The sequence below is a fragment of the Papio anubis genome, chromosome 1 (genome assembly GCF_008728515.1).
Source record: "Papio anubis isolate 15944 chromosome 1, Panubis1.0, whole genome shotgun sequence".
Classification (NCBI taxonomy): Eukaryota; Metazoa; Chordata; class Mammalia; order Primates; family Cercopithecidae; genus Papio; species Papio anubis.
The window spans coordinates 17,802,460-17,810,511 of NC_044976.1; positions in this window are offsets into that span (position 1 = coordinate 17,802,460).

The window sequence follows — 8,052 nt, forward strand, 5'->3', positions numbered from 1 at the left end:
CAGACGTGTTGTAGGGTAGCAAGTGTGCGACGTTTAGAACAGTACCTGGGCCGGGCAGGGTGGCTCACACCTGTAATCCCAGGACTTAGGGAGGCCAAGGCAGGAGAAACACTTGAGTCCAAGAATTTGAGACCAGCCTGGGCAACATAGCAAAACCTTGTCTCTACAAAAAATACAAAAATTAGCCAGGTGTGTTGGCACGTGTCTGTAGTCCCAGCTACTAGGGAGGCTAAGACAGGAGGCCAAGGTTGCAGTGAGCCAAGATTGTGCCAGTGCACTCCAGCCTGGGCATCAGAAAGAGGCCCTGTCTCAAAAAAAAAAAAAAAAAAAAAAGAATAGTAGCTGGATTATAGAAGGTGCTTGCTTTTTTTTTTTTTTTTTTTTTTTTTTTTTTGAGACAGAGTCTTGCTCTGTCGCCAGGCTAGAGTGCAGTGGCACAGTCTTGGCTCACTGCAACCTCCGTCTCCCCGGTTCAAGCAATTCCCTGCCTCAGCCTCCCAAGTAGCTGGGATTACAGGCACCCGCCACCACGCCCGGCTAATTTTTTTATTTTAGTAGAGACGGGGTTTCACCATGTTGGCCAGGATGGTCTCGATCTCCTGACCTCGTGATCTGCCCGCCTCGGCCTCCCAAAGTGCTGGGATTACAGGCGTAAGCCACCGCGCCCAGCCACTTGCATTTATTTTTATTGAGAGCTCTGGCTCCAGAGAAAAACAGATTGGGTTTGAAGGTCAGCATAACTTTTTACTCTGTGACCTTGGGCAACTCATTTAACCTCTCTTAGCTTCACTGTCCTCATCTGTAAGTGGAGACCGTAATACCTACCTCATAGGGTGGTTGAAAGGATCAAATGAGAAAATGAATACAAGAGCCTTAGATATTTACTGACTAGTACAAGCAATCCCTAAAAAGATACATGCTCAATGTGTTAGCATTAATTATTATTATTATCCATTGCTCTCTCATTTAAGCCCCATCCATTTCCCTAGTTCTTGCCCTTCTTTCTGTTAATCTTTCTTAGCTGTATTTCCTTACTCTTGGGGATTTCATGGAATGTCTAATCAAATTATTAAGGTTATATTCAGACATTCATTACCCACATATTTACTTAGCTCTTACCATATGCCAGACACTGTTGTGGACATCTGGAAGTATCAGTGAACAAGAGCCACAAATCTCTGCCCACAAGACGCTGATATTCTTTTTTTATTTTCTTTATTTTATTTTATTTTTATTTTTTTTTCAGATGGAGTTTCACTGTTGTCACCTAGGCTGGAATGCAATGGCGCAATCTCAGCTCACTGCAACCTCCGCCTCCTGGGTTCAAGCAATTCTCCTACCTCAGCCTGCGGAATAACTGGGATTACAGGCATGCACCACCACACTCAGCTAATTTTTGTATTTTTTATTAGAGACGGGGTTTTGCCATGTTGGCCAGGCTGGTCTCGAACTTCTGACCTCAGGTGATCCGCCCACCTCGGCCTCCCAAGGTACTGGGATTACAGCGCCCCGCCATCTTCTTCTTTTTTTTTTGGAGCGGGGACAGGATTTCATTCTGTCATCGAGGCTGGAATGCAGTGGTACAGTCAGCGCTCACTCCAGCCTCAACCTCCCGGGTTCAGGTGATCCTCCCACCTCAGCCTGCCGAACAAGAAGCTGATATTCTAAACACTAGATATTCTGCTTCACATAAAGTACTTTTGCTGATCTGGAGAGAATCAAATCAATATTTGACAATAAGGACTTCATATCAATATACTGATTTTTCTAGGAATCACACTGATGAATTCACCTTCTGTTGGTGATTAATCACCCTCAATCCTTCTCCACTGCACTGATAGCCTCCAACGATTGCCATCTGCTATGGTTTGAATGTGTCCCTCCAAAATTCATGTTGAAAATTAATTCCCAATGCAATAGTATTAAGAGGTGGGGCCAGATGTGGTGACTCACACCCGTAATCTCAGCACTTTGGGAGGCCAAGGCACGCAGATCACTGGAGCCCAGGCATTCAAGAGCAGCCTGGCAACATGGTAAGACCCCATCTCTATGAAGAATACAAAAATTAACTGGGCACGGTGGCATGCACCTGTAGTCCCAGCTACTTGGGAGGCTGAGGCGGAAGGATCACTTGAGCCCCGGAGGTGGAGGTTGCAGCGACCTAGATTGTGCCACTGCACTCCAGCCTGAGTGACGAGGTGAGACCCTGTCTCAAAAAAAAAAAAAAAAAAAAAGAGGTAGAGTCTTTAAGAGGTGCTAAGGTCATGAGAACTCCACCCTTGTGAAGGAGATTGTGCCCTTACAAAAGGGCTTGAAGAAACCTATTTTGCCCTTCCATCCCTTCCACCATGTGAGGACATGATATGTGTGTAGCTTCCAACATGTGAGGATACAGCAAGAAGGTGCCACCTTGGAAACAGACAGTAACCCTTCACCAGACACTGAATCTGCTGGTGCCTTGATTTTGGACTTCCCAGCCTCCAGAACTGTGAGAAATAACTTTTTATTATTTATAAATTAGCAAGTCTAAGGTATTTTGTTATAGCAGCCTAAAGGAAGCAAGACACTATCCAATTTCAAAGTCTTTAAAACTCTCAAACACCTGGTAGATTGCACTTATCAGTTTATTTCTGTCATATCTCACTCTAGTCCACCATCAGTGAAAATTTTAACAATTGTCACGCAGTTGTGTGCCAGAGGCTATTGGTATTCCACAAATGACCCAGTGACAGGGTCTTTGTTGCCGGCTAAATGGCAGGTGATCCAGCTCTGAGATCTCATTTTAGTTTGCTTCCTAAGACTACTTCCAGTGTCAGCTGACCTAGGTTGAGTTCTCTGTTGCTATGATGTGAATGTTTGTGTCCCCAACCTCAATTCATATGTTGAAACTTAATCTCCAGTGTGGTAGTGCTAAGAGGTGGCAGCTTTGGGAAATAATTAGGTCTGGGATTAGTGCTTTTCTGAAAGGAGCCCAAGGGAGCTTGTTTGCCCTTCTACCATATGAAGACACAGCAAGAAGGCTCCAGGTATGGGGAGTAGACCCTCGCCAGACACCAATTCTGCTGGCACCTTGATCTTGGACTTCCCAGCCTCCAGAACTATGAGCCATTGATTTCTGTTGTTTGTAGATTCCCCTGCCTAAGATGTTTTGTTATAGCAGCCTGGATGGACTAAGACATCTGTGAAACAGATTCTGAGTCTGAAATCTGCAGGCAAGAAGTTTACTGGGGAGGTAGTATTCCAGGGACTGATGCCTGTGAGCAAGTGAGTAAGTGAGAGCAGCAGAATTGGACAGAGGGAGAAGCTAAACTGTGATGAAGTTGCTCTGAAGACTTTAGACAGAACCATGGGGTGCTTTGGAGCTGGGATAGATTTTTTTTTTTTTTTTTTTGAGATAGAGTCTTGCTCTGTCACCCAGGCTAGAGTTCAGTGGCATGATCTCGGCTCACTGCAACCTCTGCCTCCCGGGTTCAAGCGATTCACCTGCCTGAGCCTCCCAAGTAGCTGGGATTATAGGCACACACCACCATGCCAGACTAATTTTTGTATTTTTAGTAGAAATGGGGTTTCACCATGTTGGCCAGGCTGGTCTCAAACTTCCATCACTGCCCACCTTGGCCTCCCAAAGTACTGGGATTACAGACGTAAGCGATTGCGCCTGCCCTGAGATGGATTTTTTGGAGTGTCTTGTGATATGGTTTGGCTATGTTGCCACCCAAATCTCATCTTGAATTCCCACATGTTGTGGGAGAGACCTGGTGGCAGGTAATTGAATCACAGGAACATGTCTTTCCTATGCTGTTCTCGTTATAGTGAATACATCTTACGAGATCTGATGGTTCTATAAGGGGGAGTTGCCCTGCATAAGCTCTCTCTTCTCTTGTCTGCCACCATATGAGACGTGACTTTCACCTTCCACCATGATTGCGAGGCCTCCCCAGCCACATGGAGCTGTTAGTCCAATAAACCCCTTTCTTTTGTAAACTGCCCAACCTCAGGTGTCTTTATCAGCAGGGTGAAAATGGACTAATACATCTTGCCTCTAGGCTAGCAAGCGAGGCATTTATACTCCCTCCTGGACCATGGATGCCTTTGGGAAGGGGACTTGATCTTGGACAAAGCAACACTCTTTGGCTGAGCTGGGGTAGGGAGTGCCTCAGCCACTGATGCAGGGGATCTGCAAGACCATCACGGCATCCTCCACAGAGTTTGTCTTTTTCATAGTGATGTGCAGGCATTCCCTATACATTTTATTTATTTATTTATTTATTTATTTATTTATTTATTATTGTTGTTGTTATTATTAATATTATTATTATTTTTGAGATGGAGTTTCGCTCTTATTCCCCAGGCTGGAGTGCAATGGCATGATCTCAGCTCACTGCAGCCTCTGCCTCCTGGGTTCAAGCAATTCTTATGCCTCAGCCTCCTGTGGAGCTGGGATTACAGGCACCCGCCACCAGGCCCAGGTAATTTTTTGCATTTTTAGTAGAGATGGGATTTCTCTATGTTGGCCAGGCTGGTCTTGAACTCCTGACCTCAGGCAATCTGCCTGCCTTGGCCTCCCAAAATGCTGGGTTACAGGTGTGAGCCACCGTGCCCAGACCCCTATGCATTTTAAATACTAGCTTCTTGTCAATTTTAGACATTGTGAATATCTTCCTTCAATCTATCATCAGCCTGTTAGCTTTCTCTTAGTGTTATTTCTTGGAGCAGAATTCCTTAATTTTGATGTAACCAAGTTAATAAATTTTCCTCCTTAAGGATTTATGCTTTGAGAGTTTTGTTTAAAAGATCCATCTCCGGGCCGGGCGCGGTGGCTCACGCCTGTAATCCCAGCACTTTGGGAGGCCGAGGCGGGTGGATCACGAGGTCAGGAGATCGAGACCATCCTGGCGAACACGGTAAAACCCCGTCTCTACTAAAGATACAAAAAAAGTAGCCGGGCGTCGCGGTGGGCGCCTGTAGTCCCAGCTTCTAGGGAGGCTGAGGCAGGAGAACGGCGTGAACCCGGGAGGCGGGGAGCTTGCAGTGAGCGGAGATCCCACCACTGCACTCCTGCCTGGGTGACACAGCGAGACTCCGTCTCAAAAAAAAAAAAAAAAAAAAAGATCCATCTCCGGCCGGGTGTGGCGGCTCACACCTGTAATCCCAGCACTGTGAGAGGCCCAGGCAGGTGGATCATTTGGGTCAGGAGTCTGAGAGCAGCCTGACCAACATGGTGAAACCCTGTCTCTACTGAAATACAAAAATTAGCCAGACATGGTGGTGGGTGCCTGTAATCTTAGCTACTCAGGAGACTGAGGCAAGAGAATCCCTTGAACACAGAAGGTGGAGGTTACAGTGAGCTGAGATCAAGCCTCTGCACTCCAGGCTGGGTGACAGAGGGAGACTCTGTTTCCAAAAAAATAAAAAGAAAAGAAAAAATAAAATCCACCTCCATTCTCTAGGCCACAAAGGTATCCTCCTAAATTATGTCCTTGCTTTGAATACATTTTTATCTTTCACATTTAGGTCTTTAATCTTTCTGGAGCCCACTTTGAATGTGGGTATTAGCCAATTTTCTTCTCTTTTCCTGTGTTATGAACCAGTTTTCTGTGCTTGTGTTGACCTCTCTGCTTTCTGGTTTCTGCTTTACCACTGTCTTAAGATACTACATCTGCAGAGAATTGCACCCTCTTAATATTCTTATTCCAGGGCTTTGAAAAAATTCTCCTTCATCTCTCCCTGTCTGCAGTACGGGGCATGTTCGACCATCTCCCTTTCTTGCAACTCCGTGTGCAGTACCCTTTCCGAACTTATTATCCTTGTTTGCTTTTTCTTCTTTTATCTCTTCCTCCTCTTTCATCCCTTAGGGCTTTCCTGGCTTAACGTTTTCTTTTTTTGTTGTTTGTTTTTGAGACGGAGTCTCGCTCTGTCGCCCAGGCTGGAGTGCAGTGGCCAGATCTCCGCTCACTGCAAGCTCCGCCTCCCGGGTTCGCGCAATTCTCCTGCCTCAGCCTCCCGAGCAGCTGGGACTACAGGCGCCCGCCACCTCGCCCGGCTTATTTTTTTGTATTTTTTAGTAGAGACGGGGTTTCACCGTGTTAGCTAGGATGGTCTCGATCTCCTGACCTCGTGATCCACCCGTCTCGGCCTCCCAAAGTGCTGGGATTACAGGCTTGAGCCACCGCGCCCGCCCGGCTTAACGTTTTCTTGCAGCTCCTAACAATCGGTGTAATTTAAGACTATGCTTGTCTTTCTTTTTATCCCTCAAAACTCCATCTTCTCGGAGAAATTCTCAAGATTTCAGTCCCTCTAGGTGAGTGATTTCCCTATTAGTAAATCCAGCCCTGACCTCTCTTGTGAATGCTGGTGACCATTAAAAAAAAATACTTTATTATTACTATTATTTTTATTTATTTATTTATTTATTATTTTTTGAGACAGAGTTTCACTCTGTCACCCAGGCTGGAGTGCAATGGCATGGTCTCAGCTCATTGCAACCTCTGCCTCCTGGGATCAAGCGGTTCTCCCACCTCAGCCTCCTGAGTAGCTGGGACTATAGGTGTATGCCACCACACCCGGCTAGTTTTTGTATTTTTAGTGGAGACGGGGTTTCACTATGTTGGCCAGGCTGGTCTCAAACTCCTGACCTCGTGATCCACCTGCCTCAGCCTCCCAAAGTGCTGGGATTACAAGCGTAAGCCACCGCACCCAGCCTAAAATACTTTATTTTTTAAGATCAGTTTGGGGTTCACAGGAAAATTAAGCAGAAGATGGCCAGGCATGGTGCCTCACGCCTGTAATCCCAGTACTTTGGGAGGCTGAGACGGGAGGCTTGCTTGAGCCCAGAAGTTCGAGAGTAGCCTGGACAACAAAGTGAGACCCAGTCTCTACAAAAAATCAAAAAGTTATCCAGCTGTGGTGGCATATGGCTGTAGTCTCAGCTACATGGGAGGCTGAGGCAGGAGGATCACTTGAACCCAGGAGGTTGAGGCTACAGTGAGCCAAGATCCCAAGATTGTGCCATTGAACTACAGTCTTGGCCACAGAGTGAGACCCTGTCTCAAAATTTAAAAAAAATAATTTTAAAAAAAAGTAAGCAGAAGAAACTGAGATTTCCCATATACCCCCCTCCTCAACACAGGCACAGTGCTCCCCATTATCAACATCCCCCAGCAGAGCAGTACATATGCTACAATTGATGAATCCACATTGACATATCATTATCACCCAAACTCCATAGTTCACATTTGGTTTTACGCTAGATGTTGGATTTGGACACATGTATAATGACGGCCAGGTGCAGTGGCCCACACCTGTAATCTCAGCACTTTGGGAGGCCAAGGTGGGTGGATCACTTGAGCCCAAGATTTCAAGACCTGCCTGGGCAACATGGCAAAACCCATCTCTACTAAAAACTACAAAAATTAGCCAGGTGTGGTGGTGCGTGCCTGTAATCCCAGCTGCTTGGGAGGCTAAGGCAGGAGAATCACTCAAACCCGGGAGACAGAGGTTACAGTGAGCCGAGATTGTGCCACTGCACCCCACCGGGCAAAAAAGAGAGACACTCTCCCAAAAAAAAAAAAAAAAAAAAAAAGTATAATGACATGTATCCACCAAAAAATATCATACAGAGTATTTTCACTGTCCTAAAATCCTCTGTGCTCTGCCAATTCTTCCCTCCCTCCCCACAACACCTGGACACCACTGATCTTTTTACTGCCTCTGTCTTTTTTTGGTTTTGTTTTTGTTTTGTTTTTGAGACAGAGTCTCGCTCTGTTGCCCAGGCTGGAGTACAGTGGCCGATCTCGGCTCACTGCAACTTCCGCCTCCAGGGTTCAAGCAATTCTCCCTACCTCAGCCTCCTGAGTCGCTGGGATCACAGACGCCCACCACCATGCCTGGCTAAATTTTGTATTTTTTAGTAGAGATGGGGTTTCGCCATGTTGGCCAGGCTAGTCTTGGACTCCTGACCTCAGGTGATGCACCCACTTCAGCCTCCCAAAGTGCTGGAATTATAGTCATGAGCCACCAGGCCTGGCCTCCCTCTGTAGTTTTTGCCTTTTC